Source organism: Notamacropus eugenii, chromosome 1 (genome assembly GCF_028372415.1).
Source record: "Notamacropus eugenii isolate mMacEug1 chromosome 1, mMacEug1.pri_v2, whole genome shotgun sequence".
Lineage (NCBI taxonomy): Eukaryota > Metazoa > Chordata > Mammalia > Diprotodontia > Macropodidae > Notamacropus > Notamacropus eugenii.
In genome coordinates this window covers 344,896,891-344,924,795 of record NC_092872.1, presented here as the reverse complement: position 1 = coordinate 344,924,795, position 27,905 = coordinate 344,896,891, and the positions used below count along the sequence as shown (strand labels likewise).

The 27,905-nt window shown below is 37.4% G+C and overlaps 1 long non-coding RNA gene across 1 annotated transcript in view; it reads left to right on the top strand.

The window, feature by feature from the left end:
• LOC140518144 (uncharacterized) overlaps positions 1-27,905 on the top strand; it is a 96,880-nt gene that overhangs the window by 51,697 nt on the left and 17,278 nt on the right. The window contains exon 2 of the long non-coding RNA XR_011971838.1: positions 11,256-11,326. This is a non-coding gene — a long non-coding RNA (uncharacterized lncRNA). The remainder of the gene's footprint in view (positions 1-11,255; positions 11,327-27,905) is intronic.

The window sequence follows — 27,905 nt, the reverse complement described above, 5'->3', positions numbered from 1 at the left end:
CCTGTCCTGTCCTGTCCCTGCTGTGTTGCCCACGCTGGGCTACACTCCACTCTGAGCCTGGTATGATAGACCTTTTTTGTTGACTTTCCAGGCTGTTTTGGGCTGGAAATCTCTTTCACTCTGTCATTTTGTGGCTTTTCCTGCTCTAGAATTTGTTTAGAGTAATTTTTTACAGGTATTTCATGGATTATGAGGGGAGAACTAGAGCAGATTTTTCCATCTACTCTGCCATCTTGGCTCTGCCCCCTATAGCACAGTATTATTCCACTACCTCCATGTGTTCTCAATCTGGTAGACATTTTCCAGGCAATGGGCATTTATTTAGTTTCTAGTTCTTTGATACTAGGAAGATTACCTCTGTAGATGTTTTAGGGTATATGTGACCTTTCTTTTTGTAACCTCTTGGGTTATATACTTAGCAGTCAAAAGTTATTATGCACATTTTTGTCCCTTAAAAAATTGTTAATAATAGGGTTTTTTTTAATGTTACCTAAATTTTCCCTTGTATCCTTCTCCTTTCTTGCTCCCAAAGGACCATCCTATATAAGAAAGGGTTTTTTTTCAATAGAGGAAGAAGAGAAAAACAATTTAGCAAAACTGAGTAATGCATTTAAAAAAAAGTCTTACAATATGTGCAATGTTTCACACCCATAAGCTCTCCCCTTCTCTCCTTTTCAAAGAAATTTGAGGAAGGTGTCTTCTTATAGCTCTTCTTTGGGACCAAACTTGTTCTTTGTAATTTTGCAACATCTCTATTCATGTTTTGTGGTGGTGCTTCTTTTCATTTGCATTGTCATAGTTATTGTGTATGTGTGTACGTGTGTGTATGTGTATGCCTGTGTGTATATGCATATGCGTGTGTGTATATGCATATGCATGTGTATCCACGCACATGCATCTGCATTTATGCGTACTTTCTTGGTTCTGCTTTTCCTTGGTTCATGTATTTCTGTGCTTTTTCTATTTTTATCATGTTTGTTGTTTCTTACAGCACAGAAAGATCACATTTTGTTCATATATCATAGTTTCTTTCAACTTTCTCCACTTGTTGGACATCTACTTTTGTTTCTAGTTCTTTACTACCTCCAAAAGTGCTGTTTTAAATATTTTGGTGTACCATGTATGGAATTTTTCTTTTATCTATGACCCATTTGACCTATATGCCTAGTCTTAAATCTGTGAGGCAAGGGGTATATTTTAGTCACTTTATTTGTGTAATTCCAACTTGTTTTCCAAAATAGTTATATCATTTCAAAACTCTACCTGCAGTACATTAAAATTCATCTTTCCACATTCCCTGAAACTTTTTCCACCTTTTGTCACATTTTTTTCCAGTTTCCTGGTACCTCAGAGCTCTTATTGGTTTGCAATTCTTATTTTGAGCACAGTTTGTTAATTTCTTTTGGCCACTTATTTATTGTGAAATAGCTTTTGGTCTTATATATTCTGTTAGTTGTCTTCATAAATCGACTATCAAACCCCTATCAAAGATATTTGTTACAGAGATTTTTCTCCAGGCAACCACTTCCTTTCTTATCCTACTTATATTAGCTTAACAGATGAAAAGCTTTTCAATTTTGTGGAATTGAAATGATCTGTTTGTCTTTTATAGTTATCTCTGTTCCTTATTTAGTTAAGAATTTACCCCCTCCCCAAAGGTGTGCTTCTAACTCATTTTTTTAAAGGTATAAAATAGTAAAAAAAAAAAAAAAAATTAAGTGGTCCTAGGCACTGTACTAAATGCTATAACAAAAGACAGAACATGCTCCCTATCTTGAAGAAGCTGACATTCTAATGGAGTAGGTACCATGCAAGAAATTGTGTATGTGTGTGTATAGTTTATGTATATATATGTATACACTTAGTGGAAGGAGAGAAAGAGAGAGTGTGTGTGTGTGTGTGTGTGTGTGTGTGTGTGTGTGTGTGTGTGTCTTTCTGTCTCATAATGGCATTTCCTTCCTGGCACAGATTGGACTACATGGTCTCTGAGGGCTCTTCTAACTCTTAAGGATGTGTTTATATTTCTTCATTTGAAAGTTTGTTTTAGTAGTTGTGTGAAAAAGGATCCAACAGGTCATTTATAGAATGCTTTTATTTCAGGGGTGTTATGAGACTCAAATGAGAACACACACACACCAACACATATACATACACATATGTATATATCACTTTGCACATGTTAAAACTATATTAATGTCAGAGTATATATTCGAGTGTTATAAAACATCTGTGAAACCTATATATCTGCATTATAGGTAAAAAAACCGAGACTTGAGTTAAGTGACTTGTCCCCATTCGTGTAACTATTAAGTGTTAGAGGCAGGATTTAAACCTATGTCTAGCACTTTATCAACCATATAGAATGTCTGAAAAATCTCACTGCAGTTTTAAGCTTCAGTAATTTACTATACTGTCTCTTATGATCTCGTATGTCACTGAACTAGGAAGAATTCATTTACCAAACATTCACTGAATGCCTTCATTGTTCCCAGAACTACCATGGTTTTGGTAGTCATGGGGTCTGTGGACCAGCGAGAGGAGCAGCGGCGGGCAGAGCCTTCTCTTGGTCACATTCTAGTAGACTCATTTCTGATACATTCCTTGATTCCATTGAGTAGGGCTAGACTGTGGCCACTAGAGAGCTCCAGTGCTTTCTAAGACATCAGCCTGGGCCTTGGACTTGGAACTCTCAAGCAGACCTTTCCAGGTCAAGTTTACTGTGTCTGCTGCTTTATCTGATCTGCTTCCATGACAATTAGGAGATAGTTATCCCTGAGGTTAAGTAAATCCCTGGCCTGGAGGAGGCTTCTTTTTAGCTTAATCTTGAATGACTCTAGGTACCATAAAGGTTTAAGATTTTCTAGACTGTTCATTCCACAGATGGCAGGAAGAAGCTCAAGAATTGATGAGGAGACAGAGGCACAAGCACCAGCCCCACATACATACATACCTGAAGGCCCACAGAAAGCTCCATTATACAAGCACCCCCAACCCACCCCATGAAGTGTGACACTAGTGCTAGAAAAGAGAAAATATGCACACATAAGATTTGCTCATACAAATAGAAGAAACATATAGATGACCAGGAATTGGGCTGTTGCTTGAGTGCTCACAAGGAGAAGGCTCACAATATGATGGGAAAACTGAAGCAAAATATAGTATCACAGAAGAAGACAACAGTATGGAAATAGGTGCGACCAAAACCTCAAAGGAAAAATTATAATCAGACACAAGACCATTAAGAATTCCTGGCAGTGTTAAAGAGCTAAGAGTGGTAGGAGAATGAAAATTATGAAAAGAGAATTAACACCTTGGTTAAAAAAAAGGCACAAAAAATGCTGAATTGACCTAGTGGTAAGAGAGACACAAAAAATACATTGAAGAAAAGAACTCCTTAAAAAGCAGGAAAAGTCAAATGGAAAAAAGAGATTAAAAAAAATTCACTGAAGAAAGAATTTCTTAAAAATCGAATTGGGCAGATGAAAGCTAATGACTTCATGAGACATCAAGAAAATAAAATCAAAAGAATGAAAAAATAGAAGAAAATGTGAAAGATTTAATCTGGAAAACAACTGACTTGGAAAATAGATTAAGGAGAGATAATTTAAGAATTATTGGACTGCCTGAAAGCCACAATTATTAAAAAAAACCAACCTGGATATAATTTTTCAAGACATTATAAAAGAAAACTTCCCTGATATCTTAGATCCAGAGGGTAAAATAGAAATTGAAGGAATCCACTGTTCACTTTCTCTCTTCTCCCATTGCCTCCATCTTTCTTAACCCTTAATTTTTTGAGGGGGTAGTGGTATTATCCCATCATAATCAACTTACCCATGCCCTCTGTCTATGTATATGCTTTTTAACTGCCTGATAATGATAAAGTTCTTAGGAGTTTTGCATATCATTCCCATGTAGGAATGAAAACAGTTTAATCTTATTGAATACCTTATGGTTTCTCTTTCCTGTTCATACTTTTTCATGCTTGTCTTTAATGTAGAAGCTGCTAAATCTTATGTTATCCTGACTGTGACTCCACAGTTTTTGAATTGTTTCTTTCTGGCTGTTTGCACTATTTTCTACTTGACCTGAGAATTCTGGAATTTAGCTATAATATTCCTGGGAGTTTTCATTTTGAGATCTCTTCTAGGCCCATTTTTTGATCATGGCTTCAGGAAATATAATTTTAATTTTTAAAAAATGTTTTCTTCACTTAGCTTATATATCTTCTTTTCCATTTGGCCAGTTCTGCTTTTTAAGTTGTTTTCTTCAGTAAATTTTTGCATATCTATTTCATTTTGGCCAATTTTGCTTTTTAAAGAGTTATTCAGTGGGTTTTTGTGCCTCTTTTACCATTTGACATATTCTGTTTTTTAAGGTATCATTTTTTAATTGTATCACTATTATTTCTTTTCCCAAATTTTCCTCTACTTCTCATTTGATTTTTAAAATCCCTTTTGAACTTTTCCATGAATTCTTTTTGGGCCTGAGACCAATTTACATTTTTCTTTGGGGGACCTTTGCATGTAGACATTTTGACATATTGTCCTCTTCTGAGTTTGTGTTTTGATCTTCCCTGTCACCATTTTAACTTTCTATGATCAGGTTTTTTTTTTGTTGTTTGTTTATTTTTTTCTGCCTATTTCTTGACTTTTAACTTTATGTTAAAGTTAGGCTCTGCTCCTGGGGTGGAGGGGGCACTATTCAACATGTCAGGCTTTTTGTTCTCTTGATTTCATAGCTAGGTGGGGCGGGCTGGGGAGGAAGGGCATCTCTGTAAATTTTCAGCTCTTCCAAGATGGTATTATCTAAGGAAGGGTGTGGTCATTGCTCTCCTGGCCTGTACTCTGGTCTTTCAGTGGCCACAAGTATTCTTTTCTGCCTATTATGGGTCCCTACTCCCCTCTGTCTGGGAGTTATAGTGAGCTAGTGTTCCTCCTTGCCCTGGACTGTGACCAGAAACAGAGTGTGGGCAATGCAACAGAGACCTACGCCCAGTGCCAGCAAAGGATCCCTTATAATCTCCTTCTGACCAGTTGTCTGATCCCTGTGTTATCTATGGGTTGAGAACTCCAGAAATCACTGTTGCAGATTCAGTTACCCCCAAGGCCTTCTGCTGACTTTTGCCAGGGCGTAGGGCCTTGCTGGACTGCACTTTCTTTTTACCTTTCTGAGACAGACCTTTACTACTGATCTTCTGACTACTCTTGAAGTAGAATAAGTGTTTCACTCTGTTTTTTTGTTGCTTTTGCCACTCCAGAATTTGTTTTGAGGTATTATTTTAAAGTTGTTCGGAGGGGAATTTGGAAGTGATCAGTTGAGTCCTCTGCCTTTATTCCACCTCTTATAGCTTCCTGAAAGAAATTCCCAAATGAAAACTCCCAGGAATATTATAGCCAAATTGAGCATGCAGATCATGGAGAAAATATTACAAGCAGCCAAAAAGAAACCATTTAGGTATCATGGAACCACAGTCAGGATCACACGAGATTTAACAGCTTCCACATAAGAACCAGTCCCCAGTTGATAAATAGTCAAAGGAGATAAACAAGTAGTTTGCAGAAGAAATCAAAGCTATCTATAGTCATGAAAAAATGCTCTAAATAACTATTGATTAGAGAAATGAAAATTTAAACAACTCTGAGCTACCACCTCACACCTATCATAAATGATAAGTGCTGGACGGGATGAGGGAAAATAGGTACACTAATGAATTGTTGGTGGAGTTGAGAATAGGTCCAGCTATTCTGGAACTAAGCCCAAAGGGCTATAAAACTGTTCATACCTTTTGAGCCAGCAATACCACTACTAGGCCTATACTCCAAAGAGATCAGAGAAAAAGAAAAAAGGACCCATATGCACAAAAATATTTATAGCAGCGTATTTTGTGGTATGAGAGAATTGGAAATTGATAGCATGCCCCTCAATTGGAGGATGGCTGAACAAGTTGTGGCATATGATTGTGATGGAGTATTATTGTGCCATAAAAAATGAGGGGGATGGTTTCAGAAGAATATGGCAAGACCTTTATGAACCGATGGAAAGTGAAGTGAGCAGAACTGGAGATTGCACAGCAACAGTTAACTGTTATCATTACTGTTGCACAGTAACAAATATTATAAGGGTGATTGACTATGAAACACTTAGCTGTTCTGATTAATACTGTGATCTAAGACAATTGCAAAGGACTTGTGATGAAAAATACTATCCATCTCTAGAGAGAGAACTGATTAATTTTGCGTGCAAATTGAGGCATGCTTTTTTTTTTCACTTTATTTTTCTTGCTATTTTTGCAGTATGGCTGATAAAGAAATGTTTTTTTATGATTTCACATGTATATTTCACATTACATTCAGCATTACATTTCATACCACATATCTTATATTTTGTTGATAGAGAACTACTGATATGGTTGAACATAAACATAAGGATGAACTGGAACGGTGAGACACTGAAGCTACTTAGGAAACCATAGCAATAGAAGAGACAAGTAGTGATAAGGGCCTGCAAATATGGTGATAAAGAGTAGGAACAGAGAGGTAGGGGATGGATTTGAGGGAAATGACAGGACATACAGTGGAAAAGACTTGGCAAGTCTGGTTGTAGGGGGATAATGGAAAAGAAAAAAAATCAAAGAAAATTTCACAGTTTGAAGCCAGGCATGGGCAATGGGAGTGGCCTCACCCTAGTAAATCATCTTGGCAGACAGGCTCAACAAGGTTGAGGATAACTGATGGGCCTCAAATCACTTGGTGAGTTAGGGGGTTGTCTATGCCAAGCATTAGAAGACTCCCCCTAGTGTAATGGGTAGATGAGAACAGTTTGTTCCAATGGCCATGAAGGAGGCTGAAGGAGATGCTGTGGAGTACTTAGAGCTTGGTCATCAAAGATGTGGCAGTGTGCCATTGCCAGTTGTCTTGATTTTTGTCCTGCCACTGGACTTTGATAACTGGAAGAGGGAGTGAAGCTGATGACTTTGTGCAGCTCTGCCTCACTTCAGTTCATTTCATGTGCGAGTCAAGACATCACCCAATGATGTCATTGTTCCTGTTTGAAAACTAAGGGCAAACAACAGCCCGTGTCTAAGTAATATAGTGAATATAACATGAGGTTTGAGAAAATTCTACTTTTTATATATTTTGTTTGAGATGCTAGTAAAACATCTGGGTGGAGATATCCAAAAGGAAATTGTAAATACAGGTTTGGAGTTCTAGGGAGAAACTGGAATTAAACACATAGATTTGGTTGTCTCTTGCATAAAGATGATAACTGAAGCCAAGGGATTAGATGAGATCACCGAGGGAGAGTATTTTAGAGGAAGAAAAGGAGGCCTAGAATAGAACTTTGAGAGACACCTACATCTAGGATGCTGTAGGAAAAAGGTGAACTAGGTAAGGAGACCAAGAAGGAACTTGTACAGGTGGTGGATGAACCAAGAGAACAATGTCATAGAAGCCAGGAAGAGGCAGTATATAGGAAGAGGGTGTGGTTGGAGTTGTCAAATGTGGCAAAGAAGTCAGATAGGATGAGGACTGAGAAAGGGCCATTGGATTTGCCAGGAGATCGTTGGTGACTTTGGAGAGGGGAGTGGTGGAGACAAATGCCTGGTTTTCAAAGTTAAGGAGAGTGGACGGAGTGTAGAATGTTCTTTATAGAAGTTTAGAGTGAAAGGGGAAGGGAGATGATAATGATTTGAAGGGGTTACAGAGCAAAAGACACCAGAGTATGTCAGAACACAACTAGTTGGAACAGTGGGCTTGAGTTCAAATGCGGCTTTAGACATTTACTAGCTATGTGACTCTGGGCAAGTCAGTTAACTCTATTTGCCTGTTTTATTATCTGTAAAATGGGAGTAATAATAGCATCTACCTTGTGGTTGTTATGAGGATCAAATGAGATAATATAAAGCTTTTTTAGCACAGTGTCTGACGGTAAGCTATATATAAATGTTAGTTATTATCATTATTATGAAAAGCTTTGACTTCCTAGCCTAGGACATACACCTAGATTCCTTAGCCACCTGCCTCCAAGAACCAAGTGCACATTTTAAAAGCAGGACTCTGTATGTGTGCATGAGTGCATGTGCATGTTATAGTGTGTACTTTGCCTTTTGTAGTAATTGTGTTTCTGAAATATTCAGTATAAAGCAGCTTTTTGGTAACTCATTCTTTGTGCACTAAAACAGTCTCACCATAAAAAAGAGCATTCAATAAATCTTTCTGTAAACCAGACAATCATTTTGCAGTGTCAGTGGTGACTCTTTAATGTATCTGTTTTGAAAAATTAGATTTTCATATCCATGTAGACAGTTGTGTCAGTATTATATTTTATTGTAACTTTTATATTTCCCACCCTGTGATTAATTGTAAGCCATGTTAACAGCCATGCTGGTTGGGCACAGCTGTATACAAAAAGGGCTTTCCCCTCCTTTTTGTAGATTTAAATATTTAAATTTTCCCTCTCTCAGCTGTTTAACTAAGGAGACCATTCACCGTGATGACCTGGCTTTCCTACTTCGCATCTTAAGTCTCCTTAATCTCTGTGCTTTGTCTCCTTTTCCCAAAATGACTTCAGGCCTTGATTCATCCTTCTGGGTCCCCAAACTCTTATCCTGTTTTGTCCTTATTCTTCTTCAGTAATTTATATGTGGCTTATTCGTGACAATGCAGATACCCCTTCCAAGTACTGACCAGTTGTCTCAAGAATTCCTGCAGTAAGAATGAAGTCAAATAAAGAGTCAGAAGGTCCACATTGAAGAGAATTAGTTTTTCTCTTAGTTTATGACTTATATGCCTGCAAATCCAAATGTAGGTTATTTGAAATTACCTACCCTTATGTATTAAACATAACTTGCCTTTGTAGGCATGTATGACACTTTAGGGAAATATTGGCTCATTCTTCATTCTAGTATTTCTCCATGTAACGTTTCCTTGGCAAGTGTAGAATGAAAATAACAGTAGTGTTTATGTCTATAGGGTCAAAAACAGAAGCAGTCCTAAAGATTCTGGTAGTTAACCCTAGAGAAGATTCTCAGTTGTCCAGAAAATGAACCCAATTGAAAGCACACCCTCTATATTTGTGTCACTTCTTAGGCCCCTTGGCAGAAACTGGCCCCTGACACTTTCCTTGCCTAAGGTAGATCATGTGACTTCAGAGAATCAGACCTGCCCTTGATTATCAGGTGCGGCATCAGTAACTACAATGACTATGAGGCCAGAGTCTCTTATTTTTAACCATGGAGTTAAATATTAAGAAGACATTGCCCTTAAGTGTCCCTTAGGCAGGGATAAGGGTTGTTTCTCAGTTTATTGCTTCCAGTAAGTCAGAAGTTTTCAGGAAAGAACCAGGTAGCAAATTCAGCTTGCAGATTCCAAGCCCAAAGCCAGGATGAGCTGGCAGAACTGGTTCACCTTTGGAAAGAGGTGAAGCTTTGAGTCATCCAAAGCTGAAGCCAGTTTCTTTGGAAGCCAGTTTTTCATTTCTTGGAGTTTGGCCAGTGAACCTCAATACACCCACCCCTGTGATAAAGGGAAAGAAGATCCTAAATGTCTTCTGGCTACTGTGTATAGCCAGGTGTTTTCACCTTCTGGCTGACAGCCAGCCCTAGCATTTCTTTGGTACATTTCTCACAACCACCTGGGTATTTCTGAGACTTAAGGGCTAAGTATCTGAAACTGATGTTAGGCATTACTGAGAGAGACTTGGGTAGTATTTCTCTGTATTTGTTTGAGTAATCCCAGGTTTTCCCCTTACAGAACTTGTAAGGGCTAATGGTGACCCTTTTACCTGAATACTGGCAGAGGAGATCAGTATTCGGCGTGGGACACATTGAAGAGAATCAGTAATGACAACAGAAACTCATACCCACTTTTGCCCGTAGGGTTATTTTTTGGTTGTGGTGTTCAAAGAGAATGGATATTTTATCCAAGTTTACAAAGCAGCTCCAATCCATGTCAGATATATGTGAATAACTGCATGTAGCTGGTTCTACCTTGTACATGAGTGCTAAAAGGGAGGCAGAGGTGTTGCAATGAGCCAGGGGGCTCATTTGTATGGAGGTTCAAAAGTTGGGGTTGATTGCTCAGCCCTTTGGTTTGTATGACTTTCATTTTTATATCTCTTTCTCTGACCATGATCACCAAGAATAGTGGGAATTCACACTTAATTAAGATAATTTTCCTTTGCCTTCTGCAGGAAGAATGTGAAAGTGGAAGTGTTATTTTTGTAGTTCTTTTCAACTCTGTTTCTTCCAGTTTCTAATAGAATTTCTTGGGTCTGATCCCATATAGACTTGATGAGAAGTGCTCAGCTCCAGTCAGGGGAAACTGTTAAGTGTTAAATAATATTGTAAACATTTAGGTGAAAGATTAAAGATTTCTGGAAATGGCTAAGTGAAGAATTCAACAAAGAGTTCAACTTCAGGACCCAAACTAGCCCGTCCTCTTGATTGGTGTTCTCATTGTCAGCACTTGGAAGATCCTGGGTTGTCCAGAGGGTTATTGAGAACAGCCTCATGCCCCATATTTTACCCTAACCATCACCCCTAACTCTTTACCACTCCTACTTTACATAGGATTTCTGATGTTATCTGGTTAAATGTTATAGAAAGGCTTGTGTTCTTCACAGTTTCTAAGTGTCTGAGATGCCGGGGTAGCCATAGATAATATTAATAATAGATATCCTAAGCTCCTAGTTCAAGCCAGACCTATGTCAGTTTTACCACATGCAAAAGAGGACCCACCAAATAGGCACTTCTCAAACTGGCTAATTGATTTGACCAAAGAGTCTACTACGATATTCTAGGTGGAATGATGTAAGGGCCAGGTCTTACATTCATTTGGAGAGTGGTGCAAACAAATTTCACTATTTTCTCTTGCTAGGATTTAATTAATTTTTAAATTGCAAGGTTTCCAGTTTAGGTCAGAAAGTTTGTTTTTGTGGAACTCGAGTTAGACAAGCTGTAGTTGCAAACTTTTAACATTATTTATTGCAGCATTACTTTTGGCATCTAGAGTCTAGTACAAATGTGTGAACCAGAGCACAATATTAATAAGCTCATGACATCATAGTTGTGCCTGAACATAGAACTTGCCCATGGCATAGAGATCATTTATAAAAAGAAGAGGTTCATATGCAGTATACAAAATTATTTATGGAAACCCTTTTAGGGCAACAAAGAATTAGAAACAAAGATACTCATGGATTGGGGAATGACTAATTCAGATTGTGGCAAATAAATGTAATGTTTCTTATAGGCATGACTACAAGAAACAGCAAATGTGACAGAGAAGCATGGAAAGATTTAAATGAACTGATGAAAAATCAAGTAAGTGAAGCCAACAGCTCATAAATATTATGTCCACATAATAACCACAAACACAAAAAATTGAAAATTAATGTTACTATATTATAAAGAACAATCTTAGTCTCAAAAAAAGAGATAAGAAGATACCTCCCTCTCTACCATCCTTTGCAGAGGTGAGGAAGTCTATATTGAAGTTTTTAAAATGTATTGATTAGTTTTGTTGATTTTTTTTTTCCTCTTTAAAAAATATTTTTTCTTACAAGGCATGGCTCTCTGGAGGAGGAAGAGGGAGGGAGGGAAGGTTACAGAGGAAAATTTAGGGGACGTATAAACAAAAAATGCCAATAGAAATTTATTTGAAAAAAAACCACTTGCCTTTGGGGAACTGACAGCCTGATAGATGCTTTGATTTTGACTGACAAATACAGGATGCATTGGTGTCTAGGGAGGGCGATAAATGGACAGAAATTTGGTTAAACAGATAGGTATCCGGTGCCTACTATGTGCAAAACTATCCTAGCACTGGGGCAGAAATGGGAACTGAGAGGAAGAGATGCCTAAGACATGGTTCCTGTCCTTAAGGAGTCTGTTGTGTAGGGAAGACTAAGACATGTATATACATACATGTGCACAAAGACAGATACACACTACAGTGTAGTGAGAGGGCAACAGAAGTGGTGACAGGAGACCTCAGAAGAAAGGGATTTCTTTTAGTTTACGGAGTGGAGACTCAAAGAATGACTCATGGAGATCGCATTGGGCCTTAAAGGATGAATATGTGAAGAACAACTTGAGGGAATTCTAGGCTTTAGGAACAAATATGGAGAGGTGAGAAGTCTGGTTTGGCTAGAGTACAGAGAAGTGTGATTTCTTTGGTATAGATCTGTGATTTCATCTCTGAGAGGTATTCCTGGTAAAGAAACTTCTGCTAATGTAGCTCTGCACCTCATTTGTCACTAAAGAATCTTACAGTGTCTGGGGCATTGAGAAATTAAGTGACTTTACTTATGGTCACACAGCCAGCATAGGTCAGAGACAGGATTTGAAACCAGGTCTACCGGACTCCAAGGGCGACCCTCTACTACATCATGCTGTGTTATATATGATATGAAGCTGAAATTGGAGCAGAATTTTAGAGGGTCTTGAGTGCGAGGTTAGGGAGTTTGAATTTTAAACTGTTGGCAATAGAGAATGGCTAAGGTTTTTAAAAATAGGAATATGATGTGACTAGAGCTGTCTAGATTAAGAAGATCTTTATTGTAGCAGTATCAAGTATGGCTTGGTGAACAGTGTCAGAGGAGGAAGCTATGAGGCCACTAAAAGTATGGGACCATTGTGGATAAAGAGAAATTTCTACAGAACTACAAAATTTTACATATAGATTGCACCTTAGAGGCCATCTGGTCTAATTCATACCTAACTGAGACTACCCTCTACAGTGTCCCAAAGCCTTACTTGAAGACCTTCAATGACATAAACAAATTCTACTTTTGGATGGCCCTAATGGTAAAGATGATACCTCTAATGGTAAGGTAATGTCTCTTTCTTACTTCCTCCTGGTCCTGGTTCTATCCTCTGGAGTGAAGCAGGACAAGTTTAATCCCTCTTATCTATGATAGCCATTCAGATATTTGAAGATAATTATTATGTTTCTCCAAGACTTCTCTCCCAGTTCCTTCAACAAGCCCTAGGTGGCATGATCTGGCCCTTTACAACCTTGGTCATTTTACTTTCATCACTTTCCAGCCCATCATCATCCTTAAAATATGGTGCTAAGAACTCAACACAGCACTCCAGATGTGTCCAGCCAGGGCAGAATATCCCGTCCTTTTTTTCTAGATGTTCTGCCTCTCCATGTAGCCAGGACCACATTACCTTTTTTTGGCTGTTAAGTTGCACTGTTAGTTTGCTAGCCACTAAAACTTGCAGATCTTTTTTGAGTTGAATGGAAATGTCAGACTGGGACCCATGCCTGTGTACCCCAGGGGCATAAAGCAGATGTGTTCACTTCTTATTTCCTTCTTCTACTTCTTCCTCATTGTTCTTCCTAATCCTGCTATAATTTTGTTATTCTTTCCTTCCACCTCTCCCTCTCTTCTTCCCTCAAAAGTGCTCTTACTCATTCTTTTTCTTTCTCCCTGTCTTAAAGAGAAACATGGCAGGTAAAAGAAGCTCTGACTTTGGAAGTCCTGTACATGGCCCTTGGTCTTTAAATTGAGTTCATCAGACACTTATTAGGAGCCTTTTGTTGTTGCTGAGTCAGTTTTGTCTGACTCTTTGTGGTCTTATTTGGGGTTTTCTTGGCAGCTTTACAGATGGGGAACTGAGGCAGAGTTAAGTGATTTGCCCAGGGTCACACAAGCTAGTAAGTGTCTGAGACCAGATTTGAATTCATAAAGATGAGTCTTCTTAATTTCACACCCCGTACTCATCCACTGTGCCACCTGCTTCCTCCTGTTAAGGACCTACCATGTACCAAACACATGGGAGAGTAACCAAAACAAATAGGCAAGTCCTGGCTTCAGGGAGCTTACTGTTGAGTGTAGAGATATGATCTACAATCAGAGTACACAATTACAAGTAAGAGATATACAAGGTGCTTTCTTGGACCACATGAGATTCAAATAGAATGAAGAAAGACTTAATGGAAAAGCTGGTTTTGAAGGGTTGATAAGATACTGACTGTATCTGGATTTTGGAGAAGGGCATAATCTAGACAATTACTTTCTGGTTCAGGATGAGTAGTTTCTAACCTCACAGAAGTCGAAAAAGAGTGAAGCAGTTAAAAGATTTATTTCAGGATTGCCTAACAGAAGCCACAACCCTTTTCTTTTTTGGTTTTCATGATTGACTTTAACATCTCAATCACAGAACAGAGTTTCATGCTTTTAGAAGTAGAACTGCTGAATCAGTTTTTGCGAGATATTTCTTGCCCCTTGGGAAAAAAAAAACAAACTTTTAAAAACACCAAAATTTCTTTCTGCCTGTAGTTTTGTTTAGAGAATTCTTGGATACAGATTTTCTGCATGTCTGAGCAGTTGCATAATCTGGCATAATTGCTCAAATATAGGTGGTGGGAAGACAGGAAATGCTAAAGAAACTCATTTTATTTTAGAGGGATCCATTAGACAGAAACCGCCCTTCATCTAGGGCAGCCCTTAGATGAGTGGCCATATCAGAGAGCTATCTTTCATTTAGCTGCAAATGGATGAACATAAATGCCTTTGGATTGTCTGCAGTATGACAGGGGCATCCTCAGGGTCTTATCAGGCAAAGATGATGGAAAGATTTTGGCAGAAGAGAGGCTTGAGAAGAGCCCCAGAAGTCATTCATTTAGTGCTCAACATTTGTTGATTTTTCTCGATTCACACCTAAAAGTAATTTTATTATATACATTACAAAAATAAATATGAACATATATTCAGAATTTCTTATGATAAAGGATATAATAGGGTAGCTAGGTGGCACAGTGGATAGAGGACCAGGCCTGGATTCAGGAAGACCTGAGTTGAAATTTAATCTCATAGACTCACTAGCAATGTGACTCTGAACAAGTCACTTAACCTCTTTCAGCCTCAGTTTCCTACATTTATAAAATAAAGATTTTAACAATAGCACCTACCTCCCAGGGTTGTTGTAAGGATCAAATGAAATTATATTTGTAAAAGCATTTACCATAGTTCCTGGCACGTAGTAGGCATTATATAAATTTTAGCTATTATATAACAATATTAACAGCTTACAAATCGCTACATATCACCTTCAGATTCCTTTGTCCATTCACATTTTAACAGACATTAAGCACTTATCGTAGTCTTCAGTTTCCTAAATGTAGAATGAAAGTTGCTAAAGGACCTCTGAGATCCCTTACAGCTCTAAATCTAAAATATTACTATTTAGGAGACATAAAGATAAGTAAAACAGAGGGTTTTTTTTTTCCCTCAGGAACTCACAGTGAAAAGGTATTTAGATTGATAAACTCAGTACAAGAAATTAAAGGAAAAATGTCAAGAAAGTCCTACATTGCTATGTTGTTGTTCAGAGGGGAAATACCCTAGGCATAGGGAGTGGCATGAGCTAACATGTGAATACTGGGGAGTGCAGGGCGTGTTTAGGCAGTCCTGAGGAGTCTTATTTGACTGTAATCAAGGGTGCTTCGTAAGGAGTAGTTTCAGATAAGACTAGAGGGGTAGGGTGGAGCCCAGCTAAGAAGTTTGGACTATATTGTGTAGGCAGTGGAGGATTTTGGGAGGTTTTTGAGTGGGGAGTGGGTGATGTGATTAGAACATTGATTCTGGATGTTTAAGCTGGAATAGATTTTTAGGATGGCATGAAAATGCTTAGACTGGAGGCAGGAAGACCAGGTAGGAGGCTGTTTTTATTTTGTTAAAAATAGAGTGGGGTGGGGAGCTATGTGGTGTATGTGTGATCAGACATATCTGTTGAGTATATTTTACCCTAAAGAAGAATTAAAATCATGGTTTCTAATTGCTTAACTGGTGGATTACAGAGGACAAAAGGACAGAAGATCACCTAGCCTGGAGTATGGTGCAGTTCAGTCTAAACCTTGAATCTTTTAGTAACATGTGCTGTTAACTTTTTAAAAAAATAAACTTTTATTGACATCGTTTGTTTATTTTATAAATCACTAAAATTTCTTCTGGTACCTTTCTTCCTTCTCTCCCCTTTCAGAGAGGCATATTATATGACAAATAATATTTTTAAAAGAAAAAGAGGAAGAGGGAAAAAAATCAACAAAACTGATTGGTACATCAGAAAATTCTGAAAATATATGCAGTGTACCATACCCACGGATCTCTCATCCAGTGGGGGTGACTTCTTATTTCTTTAGGGCAGTTGTGCTTTTGACTTTTAAGACTTTTTTGAAACTGATGAGGGGATTTTGTGATTTTGTTTTTTTCTGGGGAATACCTGTCACTGGATGCAAAGACATGGCTTCATTTCAGTCCATGTGGAATCTGACTCTGTTTACATTTTCCTTGCCATCTTGGAAAAACCCCAGGTTTTTTTTTTTTAATTTAAAAAAGCTAGCCTGTGGTCAGGAGATGGGAAACTTTGGGGACTTCCCTTTCTTGACCACATTTTCATTTGCCTGAGCTTTTAGAATTCTTGCGTTGCACATTTTCCTTGTGAGTGTAAGAGGGATATCAAGGGTATGAGGTACAAGAAGAGAGCAAAGCTATCCCTGGACCTCTGAGTTAGGTTCCTCAGACATTGTGTTGCAATGTGAGTTATAGGAATCTCAGTGTGGTCATTCAAAAAGAAAAAAAAATGCTGTAAAAAAACCCCTACCTCTAATGCAGTTCTGATTCTAGTACAAGTTCTGGTCATTATTTTAGGGAACCAGTTCTCAAGATCTCAGAATGGAATCATTCATTTATTTTCCTTCAAATTTTTTTTTCCAATTACATTTTTAAGAAATTTTAACCTTCATTTAAAAAAAATTAGTTTCAAATTCCTTCTTTCCTTCCCCCCCCATTGAGAAGGCAAGCAATTTTATATAGGTTATAAATATGTAATCATGCAAAACATATTAGTCATGTCGCAAAAGAAAACACACACAAAAAAACAAACCAACCCAAGAAAAATAAAGTTTAAAATAGTGTGTTTTAATCTGCATCCAGACTCCCAACAGTTCTTCCTCTGGAGGTGGATAGCATTTTTCATCATTAGTCCTTCAGAATTTTCTTAGATCATTGTATTGCTGAGAATAGCTAAGTCATTCACTGTTGATATTTGTACAATATTGCCGTACTGCATGCAATATTCTCTTGGTTCTGTTACTTCACTTTGCATCAGTTTATGTAAGTCTTTCCAGATTTTTCTGAAAGTATCCTCATAATTTCTCATAGCACAGTAGTATTTCACCACAATCATACACCACAACTTCTTTAGCCATCCAGTGGAATCTTTTGACAGCATAACATGACTTTTTGTGAGATCATTAGGAATCCTTCCCAAAACAGGAAAATACTGTGATGCTCTTCAAAAGAGACTTTTAAAAAACAAAGTATTTAAGCTTTTGAAATTATATTGTAGTTGGCAAAGCATACATCATGGTGATGTTTGCTTCAGACTCTGCAAAGAAGGGGTGTGTGTGAGTGAGTGTGTGTGTGAGTGTGAGTGTGTGTGGAGCAGGGGCAGAAAAGGGTGCTGTGAAGAGCAGTACAATGTCAGCATTTTTCAAGTACCTACTATGTGCCTGATTTTATGCTGCTTACTAGGGATGCAAATATAAAAACAAAATAGTTCCTGCCCTCTTACTGAGGGGATAGACCATTTTTACAGATAAGTAAATAAAAACAACATATAAAATATAAAGTGACATTTGAGGTGAAACTTGAAAAGGAACTAGAGGTTCCAAGAGATGAAGGGAATAGGGGGATATAGCAAAGGCATGGAGTTGGTCAATGGAATGTCATTGATAATGAACAGTAGTAGTATATGTGAAGGAAAGTAGTATGTTTGTATGTCCTGGAAAAAATGGACTGCAACTTAATTATGAAATGCTTTTAATGTCAAACAGAGGAGTTTGCATTTTATCCCAGTGTTTTAGGAATGTCAGTTTGCTAATTGTACGAAAGATGAATTAGAAGGGTTAGAAACTAGATGCAGGAAGACCAGTTAGCCTATTTAAGTAGTCCAGATGAAACATGATATTGACTTGAACTTTTTGGCCATTTTCAAACCATGCCACTCATATTCTGGTCTTCCTCCTTCTATCAGAACTCAGATTATGTCTCTGATACCTTTGGCTCTGATACGTGAGCTTTTTTGCTTTATCTTGCTTAGAACCAGGCCCCCAAGTCACCTCTCAACCATTTCCAGAACATACATACTTCTCCTCCCTTTTTTCCTTCTGAATATAAACTTCTTAAGGGCAGGGACTGCCTTGTTTATACTTGTATCCTCAGCAATTAGTATGACACCTGGCATTTAAAAAGTGCTTTTCTTTTATTCATTAGCTAGGATGGTTGTGGTGTAAGCTGAGGAAAGGAAATGAATTGTGAAAGATGTTGTAGAGGTAGAGTCAACAAGACTTGGCAGTGGACTAGATATGAGGGATCAGTGAAAGTGAAGAATCAACTCCTAGGTTATGAACTTGAGTAATTAGAAGAATGATAGCACCTTTAACAGAAATAAGGAAGTTATGATAAAGGATAGGTTTGGGGGAAAAAAATTAGTTCTGTTGGACATGAGTTTTGAGATATCTGTGGAACATTCATCTTGGTGTGTGTAACTGACATTTAGAAATGCAGAACTGGAAGTCACAGTAGATATGAGGGATGGATATGGAGATTTGGCAGGCATTTACATAGTGATGGTAGTTGAATGCATAGGTGCTGATATGTGTTGGTGTCAATGATCTGTACTAGTCTACTGCTCATACACCTATAAATGTTTTTGTTTGTGTTGGCCTTTAAACATAGTCAGGCACATTGCCTCTTCTCGGTTCACTCTGGTCAAAGTCAGCTTCAGTTACCAGTTTTCCCATTTAAGCAACAAAACAAGTTCACAAATTCAAGGTTAGATAATCTATAGTAAGATGCCCTCTATCTTGTTTCTTTGAGCTCTAATATTTTCTGACCTGTATTTTTGTCTCGGGTAAGAGGTCAGTGTAGGTATGCCATTTTCTCACTCTGTCTTTGCAGAATATGCTTTCTCTTTTCACCATCTTGGAGATCTAGTACTAGTAGTTGGCGTCTGTCATGTTATTTGCTTCATTGTCTCATTGGCACATTATGAAATCCTAAATGTGCGTGCTGCATCTGTCATTAGATTATAGAAAACCCTCACATCTGGCATCTTTGTTAAGTAGCTCTCACATGAAATCATTCAACTATTGTCATCATCATCACCACCACCACCACCATCATCATCCACAATAAGTATTTATTAAGCCTTTATTATGTGCCAGGCACCGTATCAAGTGCTGAGGATGCAAAGAAAAGCAAAAAAATGATCTCTTCCCTCAAGGAGCTCACATTTTAATGGGAGAAACAACATGCAGTGTACAAAGTAGATGGAAGGTAATCTCAGAGGAATACCTTACCAGCAGGAGGGATCAAGAAAGTCCTCTTGTGAAAGATGGAAGCCAGGGGAGGTAGGAGATGGAAATGAGGAGGGAGAACATTCCAGGCATGGGGGATGGGAGATGGAGGGCCATGTGAGAGGAACAACAAGACCACTGTCATTTGATGGTGAGTACATGGAGGGGAGTAGAGTTTAAGAAATTGGAAAGGTGGGAAGGGACAGGAGGAAAGGGTTTTAAAAACCAAAGAGGATTTTATATTTGATCCTTGAGGTAATAATGGTGAGCCACTGGAATTTGAGAAATAGGTTGATGTGATTAGATCTGTGCTTTAGGGAGATTACTTTTACAGCTGAGCAGAGAGGCAGGGAGACCAACCAGAAGGCTTTTACAGTAGTCCAGAGTGAGATGACAAGAGGCTGTGCCAAAGTGGTGGCAGTGTGAGAGGAGGGAAGGGAGCACACAGGTGGAAGGAAGTATTTAGGACTGGTGTTGTGAAAGTAGAAACAGCAAGACTTGGTGAAAGAATGGATATATGGGTTGTGTTAGACACAAATTAATTATGACACTGAGATTATGAGCCTGGGTGACTGGGAGGATATTGGTGCCCTTGATAATAATAGGAGAGTCTGGAAGAGGAGAAGTTGGGGAAAAGTTAATGTTCTGTTTTGGACGTATTGAATTTGAGACACCTATGGGACATCCAATTCAAAATATCTAAGATGTAGTTGGTGATTGGAGTCTTGAGCTTAGGAGAGATATTAGGACTGGACAAATAGATTTGAGAATCTAATGCAAAGAAATGGTAGTTGCATGTATGGAAGTAAATGACATTATCAAGCAAGATAGTAAAGGGAGAAATGAAAATTTTTTTATAAAAAAAGCTCACATTAGAATAAAACAAAGCTTAATTCAGTCCCTTTGCTTTGTGATTTTCCTAAAGTATAGCTGGGACTACATCTCACACACGTACCCACACCCAGACATACACCCACTCAGTAAATTCCAATGGCTCCTTGTTGCTTCTACTACCAAATATAAACTCTTTGTTTAAAATGTCACAACCTGGCCCCTTATTGCTGTGACAGTTGGATTTTAACAGAAGAGTAACCTGAGGCAGAACTGTGAGCAAGATAATATTTTAGTAGGGGCATGGTACCTGTCAATAAATGGGTTGAGGGTTTGCCTCCATTAATGTCAAAGACCCTGAGCAAGAGAACAATTCCGTATATGGTTTTGGGGAGTACAGAACAAAGAGCAGCAAGGCAGAAGATGGCAAAGAATTAAAGGCAACATTATTGGTTATAGAGTTGAGGTATGGGGAATAACATGATGGGTGGGAAGTTTGGTGATGGGGGCTAACAATGACTTTTTCTCTCATGAGACTAAGAAGTGCTTTTTGGGTTGGGGCAGCTAGCTGGCTCAGTGGATAGAGTGCTGAGTCTAAGGTCAGGAAGACTCATCTTCCTGAGTTCAAATCTCGCCTCAGACACTTATAGTGGTATGACCCTAGGCAAGTCAGTTGACTCTGTTTGCCTCAGTTTGCTTGTCTGTAAGATGACCTGGAGAAGAAAATGGCAAAACACTCCAGTATCTCTGACAAGAAAACCCCAAATGGGGTCACTGAGAGTTGGACATGACTGAAAAACGACAGAACAATTGTTTGATGTGGCCCACACTTTTGGACAGCAAACGAGGCATCCTAGAAGGATAGTTTGGTGGAATAAAGATATTAGGCCCAAACTCCTTTGATTTCTCACACATTCTCCAAGGTCAGTTAAATTCCTTGAGGCCGAGGAACTGAATTTTTAAATTTAGCCCATTACATGCCAGTTGAACTCTGCACTAAGTTCAGAGACAAAGAAGTTTGCAGGGCAAAATTAATTACTTGTAAATAGGATCAATAAGGAAATGATGCAGGATCACTTTTAATCTTCTCCCTACCTTTCTAGGATACTTAATACATCACTCCCTTAAATGCTCTCTGTGGTCTAAGGATACTGGCCCACGTGGTGCTCCTTACACATGGTGTCCTACTCTCCTCCCTCCATCCATACTGGGAAGGTTCTCCCTGCACACTTCAGCCTCCTGGAATTCCTGGATCTCTTCTTGACACGACACCTTATGTACAAAACTCCTGGTCCCCCCACTTTATAGTGTTTTTCCCCTGCAAGCTTATCTCAGATTGGTTTGTATATGTTCAATGTCTTATAGATGCCTATAGATACATATTCTCTAATAATCTCTTCCCCATTAGAATGCGAACTCCTTGAAGACAGGGACCATTTCACTTTTGCCTTGTATCCCCAGCACCTGGCATATAATAATAAACACTTAATTCTTGATTGATTTCATGTCTAGAATTGTAACATGACAGTTTCTCAAATTTATTTATTATTCTGGCCATGTTTATAAATATAGAATCACACACTCCTGTAGCATTTGAGGAGCTGCATAAATAATGTAGAGAGGTTTGTCATAAATTGAACTTTCTGAAAATATTGCTTTTCACCATCAGCTATCCATCTTAATTTTTACTCCTTGGAGTGAAGCACACACACACAAAAAATCTAATGATACTTCAGCTTGATTGCCCTTTAAATATTTGAAGAAAACACAGTCATATGTTCCTTATATCTTCTTCCTCAGGTTAAGCACTCTGAATTTTGTGTCGTACAAGCCAACTTCCTATGGCATGTTCTTTTGTCCTCTTACCACCTTGGTCAGTTCTTATGAACTCCTCCTAGTTTGTCACTGCCCTTACTAACAGCATTCAAGCAGAACAAAGATTTTTTAGATGTGGTCTCACCAGAGCAGATAATAGCAGAACTAGCATTTCCCTTTTTTCTGAGCACTACTTTATTAAAAAAAATTTTTTTGAAGTAGAAAATCAACAAACATGAATATTTCAAAATATATACAAAGAAGTCTAGTACATGGGGATTTTGGGAAATAGTGAATCCATTTAACTTATTTTCTAAAATAGATATTAAATTCACCATTATAGTACCAACATTGTCCTGCTTGTCTATTCCCTTCCAAATTTCCTTCCACACTCCTCTGTGTCATTTTAAAAATGTTTTACTCATAATATTTTCAACTTATTTATTTTAAATTTGGGGCATAACCTTAATGACTACCCACCTCAACCTAATCCCCCCCAACCTCTTTCCTGGAGTGATTAATCATTTTCTTGTATATATTGTGGACATTGTATGAATAGTTCTTCTGGTTCGCCTTAATTCATTCTGCATCTGATTGTACAAGTCTTCCCAAGTTTCTCTGAATCTTTTTCATAATTTCTTATGACATAACATTATTATTCATATACAGTAATTGTCGAGATGTTACCCAATTTGTTTTTTGAGGTTTTTTTTTTGCTATAACAAAGACTGGACATTTTCCTCTTTGAAGGTAGCCATTTATAACTCGCTTATATAGCTGTTTGGAACTTTATTGTGCTTCATAATTTCTCTTGACATTCTTGACCTTTTGTTTGTATAGATTAATTTTATTATCATTTTTTAAGCTAAACAAAGTAATTCTTTGGTACGTTAGGTAGGCATGTCACTGAATCTGAATATTAATTTAAGTAGTATTGCCATTTTTATTATATTATCAAAGCACAACCATGAGCAATGAATTTCTCTCCAATTATTTATCTTGATTTCTATAAAGAATGTTTTGTAGTTGTATTCATATATCTTCTGTGTTTGTCTTAGTTAATTGACCTCTACAGATATTTTATATATTCTTTAGTAATAGTTTTGAATGGAATTTTCTTTTTTGTAACTTTCTGGTGGATTTTTTTGGTATTATTTTTATGGGTTTATTTTATTTCTTTCTTCTTTATTGAAATTATTTTTCAATTAATTTTGAGTTAAATCTTCAAGTAAACCATTATACTATTTGCAAAAGCAAAAATTTTGTTTCTTTGCTTGTGCTCATTTTTAAATTTTCCTTTTTGTGTCTTACAATTATATCTGGTATTTTTAGAACTACATCAAATTATAATGGTGACAATGCACCACCACTGCTTTACTCCGAAGATTATTGGAAAAGCTATTAGTGTTTCTGAGTTATAAATAATGCTTTCAGCTTTAGTTAATATTTGTTTACCATGTTAAGAAAAAGTCCACTTATTCAACTGCTTTTTAAATTGATATAGGTATTTTATCAAAAGCCTTTTCTGCATCTATTGATATCATCAGGGGATTTTTATTGTTTTTCTTTTAATATGATCTGTTCATAGTTTTTTCAATACTGAATCAACCTTATACTCCTTGTGTAAATCTAAGTTACTCATAGTAAAATATTTTGTTATAGCCTCTTTGCATATGTTTTATTTGCTGTTTTTACATTGATATTCATTAGAGATATGGGTCTATAGTTTTTTTTTCTTTTCTTCTCCCTGATTTAGGTATCAGGGCCATATATTTGTCTCATAGAAGGAGTTTGATAGGATTCCTTCTTTCCCTGTTTTTTCAAACAGTTTACATAAAGTTTGAGTTAATTGTTCTTTGAATGGTTGAATTCACTTTTAAATTCATCTGGTCCTGAGTTTTTTACTTTTGGTAGTTTATTTATGGCTTGTTCAATTTCTTTTACTTAGATGTGATTATTTAAATTGTCTATTACTTGTTCTAAGTTGTTTATAATTTTTAATTTATTTTATTTAAATTATTTTTGCTAATTATAATAATTTGCTTTGTTTCTTTGTCAACTCAGTAGTTCAGTGGTTAGAGCACTGGACCTGTAGTTAGGAAAATCTGAGTTCAAATCTAGTTTCACACACTAACCATATGTCCTTGGGAAAGTCAGTTAACCTCTGTCTGCTTTTTGTTTCCCCATCTGTAAAATGGGAATAATAATCTCCTCTACCTCCCAAGTTTGTGAGGATAAAATGAGATAATAATTGTAGAGTGTTTTGTAAATCTTAAAGCACTATGTAAATGCTAGCCAGTATGATTGTCATTTCAAGTTCTTCATTTTTGATATTGGCAATTTTGTTTTCCCCCTTTTTGATGAGATTAAAATACCTGTTTTAATTCATATTTTTTTCCCTTGTCAAAACAGCTCCTGGTTTTATTTATCATTTTAATAGGGTTGGATTTTTTTTTATTTTGTTGTCATTTTCTTTTTCAGAAATGTTATTTTGATTGAGGTTTTTGCTTTATTGCTTTTTAGTTTTATTTGTATACTCAATCCATTAATCTGTTCTCTCTATTTTGCTAAAGAATATATTTAGAAATATAACTTTTTCCCTACAGATTGAATTGTTTGGCTACATCCTAAAAGTTTTTAGTATGATGTTTTATATTTTTTTCTTTAGTGAAATAACCATTTTTCCCCCTGTAATTTGTTCACTGACCCACCAGTTCTTTAGGATGGAATTAGTCTCCATTTAAGTTTGAATCATTTTTTCAGAGGCCCTTTACTAATGATAATTTTTATTGTGTTGACATTCACAGTTGATCACCATACAGTATTGCTGTTGCTGTGTAGAAAGTTCACCTACTTCTGTTCACTTCAATTTCATCAGTTTTTGTAAGTCTTTCAAGGTATTTCTGAAATCATCCTGCTCATTGTAGCATATAATACAATAATGTTCCATTACAATCATATACCACAGTTTGTTCAGCCATTCCTCAATTGATGGACATCCCCTCAAGGGAAAGATAGTTTGAGACTAGATTGGGGATAGCTTTAAATGTCAAACAGAGGCATTTATGTCTTATTTTAGATTGTAGGTAATGATAACCTGAACTTGGGTGATGGTAGGTGCAAGAAATGCTGTGGTGGTAGAACTGAAATGGTTTGGCAACTGATGAAATAGATAGGATAAGAGGAGGGAAGAATTAGAATTTAGCCCCAAGGTTGTAAATCTGTGTGATTCTTGAGTTTTGTATTTGAAAGTAAAAATTTCTCTTTAGCTCTGGGCTTTTCATCAGGAATGCTTGAAAGTCCTCTATTTCATTTAAATACTTATATTTTTTCCCATAAAGGATTATACTCAGCTTTGCTGGGTAAGTGATTCTTGATTTTAATCCTAGCTTCTTTGCCTTCCAGAATATCATATTCTAAGGCCTCTGATTCTTTAATATGGAAGATCCTGGATTATCCTGAAAATGATTATACAATATTTGAATTATGGCTGCTTGTGATATTTTCACCTTGACCTGGGAGCTCTAAAATTTGATTATAATATTCCTGGGAGTGTTCATTTTAGAATATCTTTCAGTAGATGATCAGTGGGTGCTTTCAAATTCTATTTTACCCTCTGTTTCTAGGACCAGGGTGGGGAACCAGTGGCCTTCTAGGTCCTCAACTGCAGCTCTTTGACTGAATCCAAATTTCATAGAACAGATCCCCATAATAAAAGGATTTGTTCTGTGAAACTTGGACTCACTCAAAAGGCCACACCTGAGGACCTAGAGGGCCACATGTGACCTTGAGGCCGCAGGTTTCCCACCCCTATTCTAGGATATCAGGGCAGTTTTCCTTGATAAATTCTTGAAAGATGTTGGCTCTTTTTCTGATCATGGCTTTTGGTAGTCCAATAATTGTTAAATTTTCTCTCCTGGATTATTTTCCAGGTTAGTTGTTTTTCAGTATTTCCCATTTTCTTCGTTTTAAAAATTCTCTTTGTTTGATCGTTTCTTAATGTCTTGTGGAGTCATTAACTTCTACTTGCCCAGTTTTACTTTTTAAGGAGTTCTTTTCTTTGGTGAATTTTTGTTCATCTTTTACTATTTGGCCTATTCTGTTTTTTAAGGTATTATCTGTGGTGTTTTGTGCCTTCTTTACCAAGCTGTTGATTTTTTTCATGATTTTTTCCTCATTACTCTAATTTCCTTTCCAAAATTTTCCTGTCTCTCTTATTTGATTTTTAGTATCATTTTTGAGCTTTTCCAGGAAATCTTTTGGGGCCTGAGGCCAGTTTACATTTTTCTTTGAAGTTTTGCATATAGCTGCTTTGATTTTGTTGTCTTCTTCTGAGTTTGTCCTCTGATCTTCCTGGTCACCATGATAACTATCTGTGTTCAGACTCATTTTCTAGCCTATTTCTTGACTTTTAACTTTATGTGAAAGTTGAATTCTGCTCCTGAGGTGGAAGGGGCACTGTCCTAAGCTTCAGGATTTTATGCTGCTATTTTTAGAGGTAGTTTGTGGGTGTGCATGGGGAGTGGGAGGGAGCAAGTCTTTAAGTTTTCAATTCTTCCAAGGTGGTATGATCCAAGGAGAGGTGTGTTCACTACTCTCCTGGCCTGTACTCTGGTCTGTGAGTAACCAGAAACACTCTTTTACATCCTGGAACTGTTAGCAGGGTCACTGCTTCTGCTAGTGCTCTCTTGTCCCTGAGACTGAGACCTGGAACTGTGTATGCGCATTGCAACAGAGTCCTGCTTCCAGTGCCAGCAAAGAATCCCCTATGATCTCCTTCCGACCACTTTATCATCTGTGGACTGGGAGCTCTGAAAGCTGTTGCTGCCAGTTCATTTGCCCTCAAGGCCTGCTTGTGGATCAGGGCCTGTGCTTGACTGTACACCACTTTCACCCCAGTGAGACAGACCTTTCCTGTTGACCTTCTGTTTGCCTTTTTGGGCAAAAAAATTGTTTTGTTCCATCCTTTTTGTTGGTTCTGCCACTCCAGAATTCATTTTGAGGCATTATTTTAATGTTGTTGGGAGGTGAATTTGGAAGCATTCAGGAGAGTCCCTGCTTTACTTTGCCATCTTGGCTCTGCCCCCCATCTCCATTATCCCAAGCAGAGGTCCTATCCCTTTTTTGATCTCCTTTTCTTCTTCTATATAGCTTTTTTTTTTTACAAAGTCCTTAGTATATTTTATTTCCTTTGCCAGCCAGTTCATGCCAAGCTTTAGCATTCTAGACACTATTTTACAATGAACATGCCATCTTTTTAATAGTCATCTTCTTTAACCTGACCTTGCTTCTATTTTCAATATATTACTTTTTAAAATATAAGTTGGGTTGGTGCATTCCCTGTACATCCATATGGATTTCTTCAGACAAATTCCATTTTTTCTTGTCATTGGAATAATTTCACTTTATGTCTTCAGATTTTCATTTTTGTTCATCTTCCATCCCTTCAGAGTTGATTTCCCCTGAAGTATTTTATCCCAGGGAGTCCTCCCTACCTTCGTTCTGAACCATTTGAAGTCTGATCTCTCAAAATCTGTAGTGCAGGTCCAACTATACTCAGATTTCCTCTCCTCTGTCACAGACTCTACAAAGAAGTGGTCACTTTCCCCAGGATTTTCATCATTTCCATTCCAACAAACAATTCTTCCCTGTTAGTGAGAATCAGATCCAGAAAAAAATTTTCCTTTATAGGTTTCTCTGCCTTTTGAAAGATGAAATAAATGATCACTAAGGAAAGTCAAGAACTTATCAATTGTTCTGCTTGTGGCAGAAAAGAGTAAGATTCCTATCAAATGTTTGAAAAATTTAAGTTACCCATGCTTATTATATCACACCTCTGTGCTATGTTTGTCATCTGTTTCCCAAACTCCAGTAGTCTCTGAT